This window comes from Protopterus annectens, chromosome 4.part0 (assembly GCF_019279795.1).
Source record: "Protopterus annectens isolate FY-2018-M chromosome 4.part0, PAN1.0, whole genome shotgun sequence".
NCBI lineage: Eukaryota > Metazoa > Chordata > Ceratodontiformes > Protopteridae > Protopterus > Protopterus annectens.
This window is the reverse complement of record NC_056733.1, coordinates 200,937,625-200,951,733: the sequence shown is the minus strand read 5'-3', so window position 1 is coordinate 200,951,733 and position 14,109 is coordinate 200,937,625. Positions and strand designations below refer to the sequence as shown.

Below are 14,109 nucleotides of genomic sequence, written 5' to 3'. Positions count from 1 at the left end.
TAATATATTTAACTGCCCCCTAGCAGTATCAGTGACAGGAGAGTTGCATATATATATATATATATATATATATATATGCCCCATCATTTTCATATGGCTTGCCTTGATTAGCCTGCACTATAACTTCAGTCAGTCCCACTGACCCACCTTCTTTATTCCTTATTACAGATTAGCATTGCACCAGCATAACATTAAAGAACAAGTGCAGAGGTTTCTTCTACCATTTATTTTTGTTATAGTTATGCCCTTAACTTGTAAAGTGGGCTTTCTAATTCTAAAATGTGCAGCTTTTACTTTAATTACTTCAGTGGACCTGTATTTATTAAGTTTAATAAATTGGTGTTTCTGTTTACTGCATGCTCAGCAGCTGTCCAGTTACTTCCTGTATCCAAGTCATCCAGGCTCACCTTATGAGGATGCATTAGAGGAGAGAAACAATTCTATAATAGGTTGGCATGTTTCCTGTAGTCTGTAAAATATTTTATTACAAAGTATCCAGAATGCATCACAGTCAGTTTCTCAGCCATACAATAAATCCATAAATAAACAGAATTATATTCACGTGGAAGGTAAAAGTTAGAGAGAAGAGGATACATTTCTCAGTAAGTTGCTTGGCAAACAATGTAATAAAACAGATGTAAATCTAATAAACAGTTGGCTTCCAATATGGATTGATTACTTTTAGAGAGAAAACTATGCATATGTTAATCAGATATTTCTTGAATTTTTCCAGAATACCAGTTACAGGATAAAAAAGGAAGACAGGGAGAAAGAAAGAAATTAAGTAGGAAGGAAAGAAAGAAAGAAAGAATGAAAGAAATTAAGTAAGAAAGAAAGAAAGAGAAGACAGAAACCATAGGAGAGTGAAGTGTTTTACCTGCTTTGAAAGTTGGTAAAAACACTTAGTTTTACTAAACAGATTGCAACATATCTCTCAACTTCTTTGATTAAAAATTCTGGACAAATCCAAAAATAATGGGAGGAGAAAGGAACAAATTAGGAGCAGTTTTAAATATGTTTCTAATTCACTTAAAAAGTTAATAAAACAGGCGTTGCATTAACTTGCATTTTCTGAACAATACGAAGCATGAAACTGTCTGGCATTATTAACTGATTGCAATTCTCAGTGGTTTACTAGAAATTCAAAACCTTTACAAAGGACGAGGCAAATCTCTGAGGAAAAAATCAGGGGCAGCTGAGAGGTCTGGACTGAAGGCAAAATGAAGTTATCCTCTGTGGAATTATCAAATTTAAAAGTCTCTTCAGTATAAGAGAAGAACATCTATTATCCATAGTATGTGCAATATAAGACACATGAAAGACCAACTAGAATTTGTTGTATATACAATTTAAAACTGTTTGAAAAACAACTAGAACCTCTAGTACATACAATGCAAGTCTGAGGGAAGAATAACTGAAATATGTAATATATCCAATGTAAGACTTTGTGAGGAACAACTAGAAACTCTGTTATATACAATGTAAGGCCGAGGGAAGAACAAATAGAATCTGTAGTATATACAGTGTAAGACTGAGGGAAGTAAACCTAGAGTCTGTAGTGTATACAATGTAAGAATAAGAGAACAAACAGAATCTGTAGTATACACAATGTAAGACTGAGAGAAGAACAACTAGAATCTGTAGTGTATACAGTGTAAGACAGAAGGAAGTAAAAGTAGGGTCTGCAGTTTATACAGTAAGGCTGAGGGAAGAAAAATTAGACTCTGTAATATACGCAATGTAAGATCAAGGGAAAAACAACTAGAATCTGTAGTATTCACAATGTAAGACTGAGGGATGAAAAAAATTGCAGTATATACAATGTAGAACTAAGGGTAGAACAACTAGAATCTGCAGTACATACAATGTAAGACTAAGAGAAGAACAACTGGAATTTGTACTATATGCAATGTAAGACTGAGGTTAGAACAACTAGAATCTATAGCATACACAATGTAGGACTGAGGGAAGTAAACCTAGAGTCTGTAGTGTATACAATGTAAGAATAAGAGAACAAACAGAATCTGTAGTATACACAATGTAAGACTGAGAGAAGAACTACTAGAATCTGTAGTATATACAGTGTAAGACTGAGGGAAGTAAACCTAGAGTCTGTAGTGTATACAATGTAAGAATAAGAGAACAAACAGAATCTGTAGTATACACAATGTAAGACTAAGAGAAGAACAACTAGAATCTGTAGTGTATAGAATGTAAGACTGAGGGAAGTAAACCTGGAGTCTGTAGTGTATACAATGTAAGAATAAGAGAACAAACAGAATCTGTAGTATACACAATGTAAGACTGAGAGAAGAACAACTAGAATCTGTAGTATATACAGTGTAGGACTGAGGGAAGTAAACATAGAGTCTGTAGTGTATACAATGTAAGAATAAGAGAACAAACAGAATCTGTAGTGTACACAATATAATACTGAGAGAAGAACAACTAGAATCTGTAGTATATACAGTGTAAGACTGAGGGATGAAAAAAATTGCAGTATATACAATGTAAAACTGAGGGTAGAACAACTAGAATCTGCAGTACATACAATGTAAGACTAAGAGAAGAACAACTGACTATATATGCAATGTAAGACCCAGGTTAGAAACAACTAAAACTATAGCATACACATGTAGGACTGAGGAGAATCAATCACAGAAAATGGTGTATATACATGTAAGATTGAGGGAAAAATTAGAAAATCTGAATGATGCAAAATAATATATTGAGAATAATAAAACGAAAAACAACTAGAATCTGTAGTATATACAGTGTAGGACTGAGGGAAGTAAACCTAGAGTCTGTAGTGTATACAATGTAAGAATAAGAGAACAAACAGAATCTGTAGTATACACAATGTAAGACTGAGAGAAGAACAACTAGAATCTGTAGTATATACAGTGTAAGACTGAGGGAAGTAAACCTAGAGTCTGTTGTGTATACAATGTAAGAATAAGAGAACAAACAGAATCTGTAGTATACACAATGTAAGACTAAGAGAAGAACAACTAGAATCTGTAGTATATACAGTGTAGGACTGAGGGAAGTAAACCTAGAGTCTGTAGTCTATACAATGTAAGAATAACAGAACAAACAGAATCTGTAGTGTACACAATATAAGACTGAGAGAAGAACAACTAGAATCTGTAGTATATACAGTGTAGGACTGAGGGAAGTAAGCCTAGAATCTGTAGTGTATACAATGTAAGAATAAGAGAACAAACAGAATCTGTAGTATACACAATGTAAGACTGAGAGAAGAACAACTAGAATCTGTAGTATATACAGTGTAAGACTGAGGGAAGTAAAGCTAGAGTCTGTAGTGTATATAATGTAAGATAAGAGAACCAACAGAATCTGTAGTATACACAATATAAGACTGAGAGAAGAACAACTAGAATCTGTAATATATACAGTGTAAGACTGAGGGAAGTAAACCTAGAATCTGTAATGTATACAATGTAAGAATAAGAGAACAAACAGAATCTGTAGTATACACAATGTAAGACTGAGAGAAGAACAACTAGAATCTGTAGTGTATACAGTGTAAGACAGAAGGAAGTAAAAGTAGGGTCTGCAGTTTATACAGTAAGGCTGAGGGAAGAAAAATTAGACTCTGTAATATACGCAATGTAAGATCAAGGGAAAAACAACTAGAATCTGTAGTATTCACAATGTAAGACTGAGGGATATTGCAGTAGCATACAATGTAAGAACTAAGGGTAGAACAACTAGAATCTGTAGTATATGCAATTTAAGAACAAGAAAATAATAACTAGAATCTGTAGTATACAGAATATAAGATTGAAGGAAGAACAAATAGAATCTGTAGTATATACAGTATAAGCCTGAGGGAAGAACAACTAATGTCTGGAGTACATACAATGTAAGAATAAGAGAACAAACAGAATCTGTAGTATACACAATGTAAGACTGAGAGAAGAACAACTAGAATTTGTAGTATATACAGTGTAGGACTGAGGGAAGTAAACCTAGAGTCTGTAGTGTATACAATGTAAGAATAAGAGAACAAACAGAATCTGTAGTATACACAATGTAAGACTGAGAGAAGAACAACTAGAATCTGTAGTATATACAGTGTAAGACTGAGGGAAGTAAACCTAGAGTCTGTAGTGTATACAATGTAAGAATAAGAGAACAAACAGAATCTGTAGTATACACAATGTAAGACTGAGAGAAGAACAACTAGAATCTGTAATATATAAAGTGTAAGACTGAGGGAAGTAAACCTAGAATCTGTAATGTATACAATGTAAGAATAAGAGAACAAACAGAATCTGTAGTATACACAATGTAAGACTGAGAGAAGAACAACTAGAATCTGGAGTATATACAGTGTAAGACTGAGGGAAGTAAACCTAGAGTCTGTAGTGTATACAATGTAAGAATAAGAGAACAAACAGAATCTGTAGTATACACAATGTAAGACTGAGAGAAGAACAACTAGAATCTGTAGTGTATACAGTGTAAGACAGAAGGAAGTAAAAGTAGGGTCTGCATTATATACAGTAAGGCTGAGGGAAGAAAAATTAGACTCTGTAATATACGCAATGTAAGATCAAGGGAAAAACAACTAGAATCTGTAGTATTCACAATGTAAGACTGAGGGATGAAAAAAATTGCAGTATATACAATGTAAAACTGAGGGTAGAACAACTAGAATCTGCAGTACATACAATGTAAGACTAAGAGAAGAACAACTGGAATTTGTACTATATGCTGTGTAAGACTCAGGTTAGAACAACTAGAATCTATAGCATGCACAATGTAGGACTGAGGGAGGATCAACCAGAATTTGTAGTATATACAATGTAAGATTGAGGGAAAAGCAATTAGAATCTGAATGCATGCAATGTAATATTGAGGGAATAATAACGAGAAAAACAACTAGAATCTGTAGTATATACAGTGTAGGACTGAGGGAAGTAAACCTAGAGTCTGTAGTGTATACAATGTAAGAATAAGAGAACAAACAGAATCTGTAGTATACACAATGTAAGACTGAGAGAAGAACAACTACAATCTGTAGTATATACAGTGTAAGACTGAGGGAAGTAAACCTAGAGTCTGTTGTGTATACAATGTAAGAATAAGAGAACAAACAGAATCTGTAGTATACACAATGTAAGACTGAGAGAAACTAGAATCTGTAGTATATACAGTGTAGGACTGAGGGAAGTAAACCTAGAATCTGTAGTCTATACAATGTAAGAATAACAGAACAAACAGAATATGTAGTATACACAATATAAGACTGAGAGAAGAACAACTAGAATCTGTAGTATATACAGTGTAAGACTGAGGGAAGTAAGCCTAGAATCTGTAGTGTATACAATGTAAGAATAAGAGAACAAACAGAATCTGTAGTATACACAATGTAAGACTGAGAGAAGAACAACTAGAATCTGTAGTATATACAGTGTAAGACTGAGGGAAGTAAACCTAGAGTCTCTAGTGTATACAATGTAAGAATAAGAGTACAAACAGAATCTGTAGTATACACAATGTATGACTGAGAGAAGTACAACTAGAATCTGTAGTATATACAGTGTAAGACTGAGGGAAGTAAACCTAGAGTCTGTAGTGTATACAATGTAAGAATAAGAGAACAAACAGAATCTGTAGTATACACAATGTAAGACTGAGAGAAGAACAACTAGAATCTGTAGTATATACAGTGTAAGACTGAGGGAAGTAAACCTAGAGTCTGTAGTGTATACAATGTAAGAATAAGAGAACAAACAGAATCTGTAGTATACACAATATAAGAATGAGAGAAGAACAACTAGAATCTGTAGTATATTCAGTGTAAGACTGAGGGAAGTAAACCTAGAGTCTGTAGTGTATACAATGTAAGAATAAGAGAACAAACAGAATCTGTAGTATACACAATGTAAGCCTGAGAGAAGAACAACAAGAATCTGTAGTATATACAGTGTAAGACTGAGGGAAGTAAACCTAGAATCTGTACTGTATACAATGTAAGAATAAGAGAACAAACAGAATCTGTAGTATACACAATGTAAGACTGAGAGAAGAACAACTAGAATCTGTAGTATATACAGTGTAAGACTGAGGGAAGTAAACCTAGAGTCTGTAGTGTATACAATGTAAGAATAAGAGAACAAACAGAATCTGTAGTATACACAATATAAGACTGAGAGAAGAACAACTAGAATCTGTAGTATAAACAGTGTAGGACTGTGGGAAGTAAACCTAGAATCTGTAGTGTATACAATGTAAGAATAAGAGAACAAACAGAATCTGTAGTATACACAATGTAAGACTGAGAGAAGAACAACTAGAATCTGTAGTATATACAGTGTAAGACTGAGGGAAGTAAACCTAAAGTCTGTAGTGTATACAATGTAAGAATAAGAGAACAAACAGAATCTGTAGTATACACAATATAAGACTGAGAGAAGAACAACTAGAAACTGTAGTATATACAGTGTAAGACTGAGGGAAGAAAGCCTAGAATCTGTAGTGTATACAATGTAAGAATAAGAGAACAAACAGAATCTGTAGTATACACAATGTAAGACTGAGAGAAGAACAGCTAGAATCTATAGTATATACAGTGTAATACTGAGGGAAGTAAACCTAGAGTCTGTAGTGTATACAATGTAAGAATAAGAGAACAAACAGTATCTGTAGTATACACAATGTATGACTGAGAGAAGAACAACTAGAATCTGTAGTATATACAGTGTAAGACTGAGGGAAGCAAACCTAGAGTCTGTAGTATATACAATGTAAGAATAAGAGAACAAACAGAATCTGTAGTATACACAATATAAGACTGAGAGAAGAACAACTAGAATCTGTAGTATATACAGTGTAGGACTGAGGGAAGTAAACCTAGAATCTGTAGTGTATGCAATGTAAGAATAAGAGAACAAACAGAATCTGTAGTATACACAATGTAAGACTGAGAAAAGAACAACTAGAATCTGTAGTATATAAAGTGTAAGACTGAGGGAAGTAAACCTAGAGTCTGTAGTGTATATAATGTAAGAATAAGAGAACCATCAGAATCTGTAGTATACACAATATAAGACTGAGAGAAGAACAACTAGAATCTGTAATATATACAGTGTAAGACTGAGGGAAGTAAACCTAGAATCTGTAATGTATACAATGTAAGAATAAGAGAACAAACAGAATCTGTAGTATACACAATGTAAGACTGAGAGAAGAACAACTAGAATCTGTAGTATATACAGTGTAAGACTGAGGGAAGTAAACCTAGAGTCTGTAGTGTATACAATGTAAGAATAAGAGAACAAACAGAATCTGTAGTATACACAATGTAAGACTGAGAGAAGAACAACTAGAATCTGTAGTGTATACAGTGTAAGACAGAAGGAAGTAAAAGTAGGGTCTGCAGTTTATACAGTAAGGCTGAGGGAAGAAAAATTAGACTCTGTAATATACGCAATGTAAGATCAAGGGAAAAACAACTAGAATCTGTAGTATTCACAATGTAAGACTGAGGGATGAAAAAAATTGCAGTATATACAATGTAGAACTAAGGGTAGAACAACTAGAATCTGCAGTACATACAATGTAAGACTAAGAGAAGAACAACTGGAATTTGTACTATATGCAATGTAAGACTGAGGTTAGAACAACTAGAATCTATAGCATACACAATGTAGGACTGAGGGAGGATCAACCAGAATTTGTAGTATATACAATGTAAGATTGAGGGAAAAGCAATTAGAATCTGAATGCATGCAATGTAATATTGAGGGAATAATAACGAGAAAAACAACTAGAATCTGTAGTATATACAGTGTAGGACTGAGGGAAGGAAACCTAGAGTCTGTAGTGTATACAATGTAAGAATAAGAGAACAAACAGAATCTGTAGTATACACAATGTAAGACTGAGAGAAGAACAACTAGAATCTGTAGTATATACAGTGTAAGACTGAGGGAAGTAAACCTAGAGTCTGTAGTGTATACAATGTAAGAATAAGAGAACAAACAGATTCTGTAGTATACGCAATGTAAGACTGAGAGAAGAACAACTAGAATTTGTAGTATATACAGTGTAGGACTGAGGGAAGTAAACCTAGAGTCTGTAGTGTATACAATGTAAGAATAAGAGAACAAACAGAATCTGTATTATGCACAATATAAGACTGAGAGAAGAACAACTAGAATGTGTAGTATATACAGTGTAGGACTGAGGGAAGTAAACCTATAATCTGTAGTGTATACAATGTAAGAATAAGAAAACAAACAGAATCTGTATTATACACAATGTAAGACTGAGAGAAGAACAACTAGAATCTGTAGTATATACAGTGTAAGCCTGAGGGAAGTAAACCTAGAGTCTGTAGTGTATATAATGTAAGAATAAGAGAACAAACAGAATCTGTAGCATACACAATATAAGACTGAGAGAAGAACAACTAGAATCTGTAATATATAAAGTGTAAGACTGAGGGAAGTAAACCTAGAATCTGTAATGTATACAATGTAAGAATAAGAGAACAAACAGAATCTGTAGTATACACAATGTAAGACTGAGAGAAGAACAACTAGAATCTGGAGTATATACAGTGTAAGACTGAGGGAAGTAAACCTAGAGTCTGTAGTGTATACAATGTAAGAATAAGAGAACAAACAGAATCTGTAGTATACACAATGTAAGACTGAGAGAAGAACAACTAGAATCTGTAGTGTATACAGTGTAAGACAGAAGGAAGTAAAAGTAGGGTCTGCAGTATATACAGTAAGGCTGAGGGAAGAAAAATTAGACTCTGTAATATACGCAATGTAAGATCAAGAGAAAAACAACTAGAATCTGTAGTATTCACAATGTAAGACTGAGGGATGAAAAAAATTGCAGTATATACAATGTAAAACTGAGGGTAGAACAACTAGAATCTGCAGTACATACAATGTAAGACTAAGAGAAGAACAACTGGAATTTGTACTATATGCGGTGTAAGACTCAGGTAAGAACAACTAGAATCTATAGCATGCACAATGTAGGACTGAGGGAGGATCAACCAGAATTTGTAGTATATACAATGTAAGATTGAGGAAGAATAGAAATGCATGCAATGTAAATAATATGTAATAATAATAAGAAAAAAAAAAACTAGAATGTTAGTATATATACAGTGGACTGAGGAAAGTAAACCTAGAGTCTGTAGTGTATACAATGTAAGAATAAGAGAACAAACAGAATCTGTAGTATACACAATGTAAGACTGAGAGAAGAACAACTAGAATCTGTAGTATATACAGTGTAAGACTGAGGGAAGTAAACCTAGAGTCTGTAGTGTATACAATGTAAGAATAAGAGAACAAACAGAATCTGTAGTATACACAATGTAAGACTGAGAGAAGAACAACTAGAATCTGTAGTATATACAGTGTAAGACTGAGGGAAGTAAACCTAGAATCTGTAGTGTATACAATGTAAGAATAAGAGAACAAACAGAATCTGTAGTATACACAATATAAGACTGAGAGAAGAACAACTAGAATCTGTAGTATATACAGTGTAAGACTGAGGGAAGTAAACCTAGAATCTGTAGTGTATACAATGTAAGAATAAGAGAACAAACAGAATCTGTAGTATACACAATATAAGACTGAGAGAAGAACAACTAGAATCTGTAGTATATACAGTGTAAGACTGAGGGAAGTAAACCTAGAGTCTGTAGTGTATACAATGTAAGAATAAGAGAACAAACAGAATCTGTAGTATACACAATATAAGAATGAGAGAAGAACAACTAGAATCTGTAGTATATTCAGTGTAAGACTGAGGGAAGTAAGCCTAGAACCTGTAGTGTATACAATGTAAGAATAAGAGAACAAACAGAATCTGTAGTATACACAATGTAAGACTGAGAGAAGAACAACTAGAATCTGTAGTATATACAGTGTAAGACTGAGGGAAGTAAACCTAGAATCTGTACTGTATACAATGTAAGAATAAGAGAACAAACAGAATCTGTAGTATACACAATGTAAGACTGAGAGAAGAACAACTAGAATCTGTAGTATATACAGTGTAAGACTGAGGGAAGTAAACCTAGAATCTGTAGTGTATACAATGTAAGAATAAGAGAACAAACAGAATCTGTAGTATACACAATGTAAGACTGAGAGAAGAACAACTAGAATCTGTAGTATATACAGTGTAAGACTGAGGAAGTAAACCTAGAGTCTGTAGTGTATACAATGTAAGAATAAGAGAACAAACAGAATCTGTAGTATACACAATGTAAGACTGAGAGAAGAACAACTAGAATCTGTAGTATATACAGTGTAAGACTGAGGGAAGTAAACCTAGAGTCTGTAGTGTATACAATGTAAGAATAAGAGAACAAACAGAATCTGTAGTATACACAATGTAAGACTGAGAGAAGAACAACTAGAATCTGTAGTGTATAGAATGTAAGACTGAGGGAAGTAAACCTGGAGTCTGTAGTGTATACACTGTAAGAATAAGAGAACAAACAGAATCTGTAGTATACACAATATAAGACTGAGAGAAGAACAACTAGAATCTGTAGTGTATAGAATGTAAGACTGAGGGAAGTAAACCTAGAATCTGTAGTGTATACAATGTAAGAATAAGAGAACAAACAGAATCTGTAGTATACACAATATAAGACTGAGAGAAGAACAACTAGAATCTGTAGTATATACAATGTAAGACTGAGAGAAGTAAACCTAGAATCTGTAGTGTATACAATGTAAGAATAAGAGAATTGACAGAATCTGTAGTATACACAATATAGGACTGAGAGAAGAACAACTAGAATCTGTAGTATACACAGTGTAAGACTGAGGGAAGTAAACCTAGAGTCTGTAGTGCATACAATGTAAGAATAAGAGAACAGGCAGAATCTGTAGTATAGACAATGTAAGACTGAGAGAAGAACAACTAGAATCTGTAGTATATACAGTGTAGGACTGAGGGAAGTAAACCTCGAGTCTGTAGTGTATACAATGTAAGAATAAGAGAACAAACAGAATCTGTAGTATACACAATGTAAGACTGAGAAAAGGACAAATAGAAACTATACTATATACAACATAAGGCAGAGGGAAGAACAACTAGAATCTGTAATATATACCATGTCAGACCAATGGAAAACATCTGAATCTGTAGCATACACAATGCAAGACTGACAGAAGAACAACTAGAATCTGTAGTATATACAGTGTAAGACTGAGGGAAGTAAGCCTAGAATCTGTAGTGTATACAATGTAAGAATAAGAGAACAAACAGAATCTGTAGTATACACATATAAGACTGAGAGAAGAACAACTAGAATCTGTAGTATATACAATGTAAGACTGAGAGAAGTAAACCTAGAATCTGTAGTGTATACAATGTAAGAATAAGAGAATTGACAGAATCTGTAGTATACACAATATAAGACTGAGAGAAGAACAACTAGAATCTGTAGTATACACAGTGTAAGACTGAGGGAAGTAAACCTAGAGTCTGTAGTGCATGCAATGTACGAATAAGAGAACAGGCAGAATCTGTAGTATACACAATGTAAGACTGAGAAAAGGACAAATAGAAACTATACTATATACAACATAAGGTAGAGGGAAGAACAACTAGAATCTGTAATATATACCATGTCAGACCAAAGGAAAACATCTGAATCTGTAGCATACACAGTGCAATACTGACAGAAGAACAACTAGAATCTGTAGTATATACAGTGTAAGACTGAGGGAAGTAAACCTAGAATCTGTAGTGTATACAATGTAAGAATAAGAGAACAAACAGAATCTGTAGTATACACAATGTAATACTGAGAGAAGAACAACTAGAATCTGTAGTATATACAGTGTAAGACTGAGGGAATAAACCTAGAGTCTGTAGTGTATACAATGTAAGAATAAGAGAACAAACAGCATCTGTAGTATACACAATGTAAGACTGAGAAAAGGACAAATAGAAACTATACTATATACAACATAAGGCAGTGGGAAGAACTAGAATCTGTAATATATACCATGTCAGACCAAAGGAAAACATCTGAATCTATAGCCTACACAATGCAAGACTAACAGAAGAACAACTAGAATCTGTAGTATATATATAAGACTGAGGGAAGAATGAATAGATTCTATAGTATAAACAATGTAAGACTGAGGAAAGAACAACTAGAATATGGAATTTATAGAATGTAAGATTGAAGGAATTGCAACCAGAATATGTAGTACATAAGTAATGTAAGACTGAGACAAGAGCAAATAGAATATGCAGTATGTACAATGTAACAGTGAGTAAAGAACAACTAGTATCTGTTGTATATACAATGTAAGACTGAGGGAGGAACACCTAGAAACTGTAGTATATACAATGTAATACCAAGGAAAAACATCTGAATCTGTAGTATATACAATGTAAGACCTGAGGAAGAATAACTGGAATCTGTAGTATATACAATGTAATACTGAAGGAAAAACAAATAGAATCTGGGGTGTATACAATGTAAAACTGACAGAAGAAAAACTACAGTCTGTAGTGTATACAATGTAAGACCTAGGGAAGAACAAACAGAATTTGTAGTATATACAATGTAAGACTGAGGGAAGAACAACTAAAATCTGTAATATATACAATGTATAACTGAGGGAAGAACAGCTAGAATCAGTAGTGTATACAATGTAAGACCTAGGGAACCACAGCTAGAATCTGTAGTGTATACAATGTAAGACCTAGGGAAGAACAGCTAGAATCGTTAGTGTATATAATGTAAGACCTAGGGAAGAACAGCTAGAATCTGTAGTGTATACAATGTAAGACCTAGGGAAGAACACCTAGAATATGTAGTGTATACAATGTAAGACCTAGGGAGGAACAGTTAGAATATGTAGTGTATACAATGTAAGACCTAGGGAAGAACAGTTAGAATCTGTAGTGTATACAATGTAAGACCTAGGAAAGCACAGCTAGCATCTGTAGTGTATGCAATGTAAGACCTAGGAAAGAACACCTAGAATCTGTAGTGTATACAATGTAAGACCTAGGGAAGAACAGCTAGAATCTGTAGTGTATACAATGTAAGACCTAGGGAAGAACAGCTAGAATCAGTAGTGTATACAATGTAAGACCTAGGGAAGAACAGCTAGAATATGTAGTGTATACAATGTAAGACCTAGGGAAGAACAGCTAGAATCAGTAGTGTATACAATGTAAGACCTAGGGAAGAACAGCTAGAATTGGTAGTGTATACAATGTAAGACCTAGGGAAGAACAGCTAGAATCAGTAGTGTATAAAATGTAAGACCAAGGGAAGAACAGCTAGAATCAGTAGTGTATACAATGTAAGACCTAGGGAGCCACAGCTAGAATCTGTAGTGTATACAATGTAAGACCTAGGGAAGAACAGCTAGAATCTGTAGTGTATACAATGTAAGACCTAGGGAAGAACAGCTAGAATTGGTAGTGTATACAATGTAAGACCTAGGGAAGAACAGCTAGAATCAGTAGTGTATACAATGTAAGACCTAGGGAAGAACAGCTAGAATTGGTAGTGTATACAATGTAAGACCTAGGGAAGAACAGCTAGAATTGGTAGTGTATACAATGTAAGACCTAGGGAAGAACAGCTAGAATCAGTAGTGTATACAATGTAAGACCTAGGGAAGAACAGCTAGAATCAGCAGTGTATACAATGTAAGACCTAGGGAAGAACAGCTAGAATCAGTAGTGTATACAATGTAAGACCTAGGGAAGAACACCTAGAATATGTAGAGTATACAATGTAAGACGTAGGGAAGAACAGCTAGAATCAGTAGTATATACAATGTAAGACCTAGGGAAGAACAGCTAGAATCAGTAGTGTATACAATGTAAGACCTAGGGAAGAACAGCTAGAATTGGTAGTGTATACAATGTAAGACCTAGGGAAGAACAGCTAGAATCTGTAGTGTATACAATGTAAGACCTAGGGAAGAACAGCTAGAATCAGTAGTGTATACAATGTAAGACCTAGGGAAGAACAGCTAGAATCAGTAGTGTATACAATGTAAGACCTAGGGAAGAACAGCTAGAATCAGTAGTGTATACAATGTAAGA

General features: G+C 34.0%; 1 protein-coding gene across 4 annotated transcripts in view; it reads left to right on the top strand.

Moving 5' to 3' along the window:
• The window catches only part of GCGR (glucagon receptor), a 1,613,162-nt gene that overhangs the window by 1,363,067 nt on the left and 235,986 nt on the right, over positions 1-14,109 (top strand). The gene's annotated exons all lie outside the window — the stretch shown is intronic.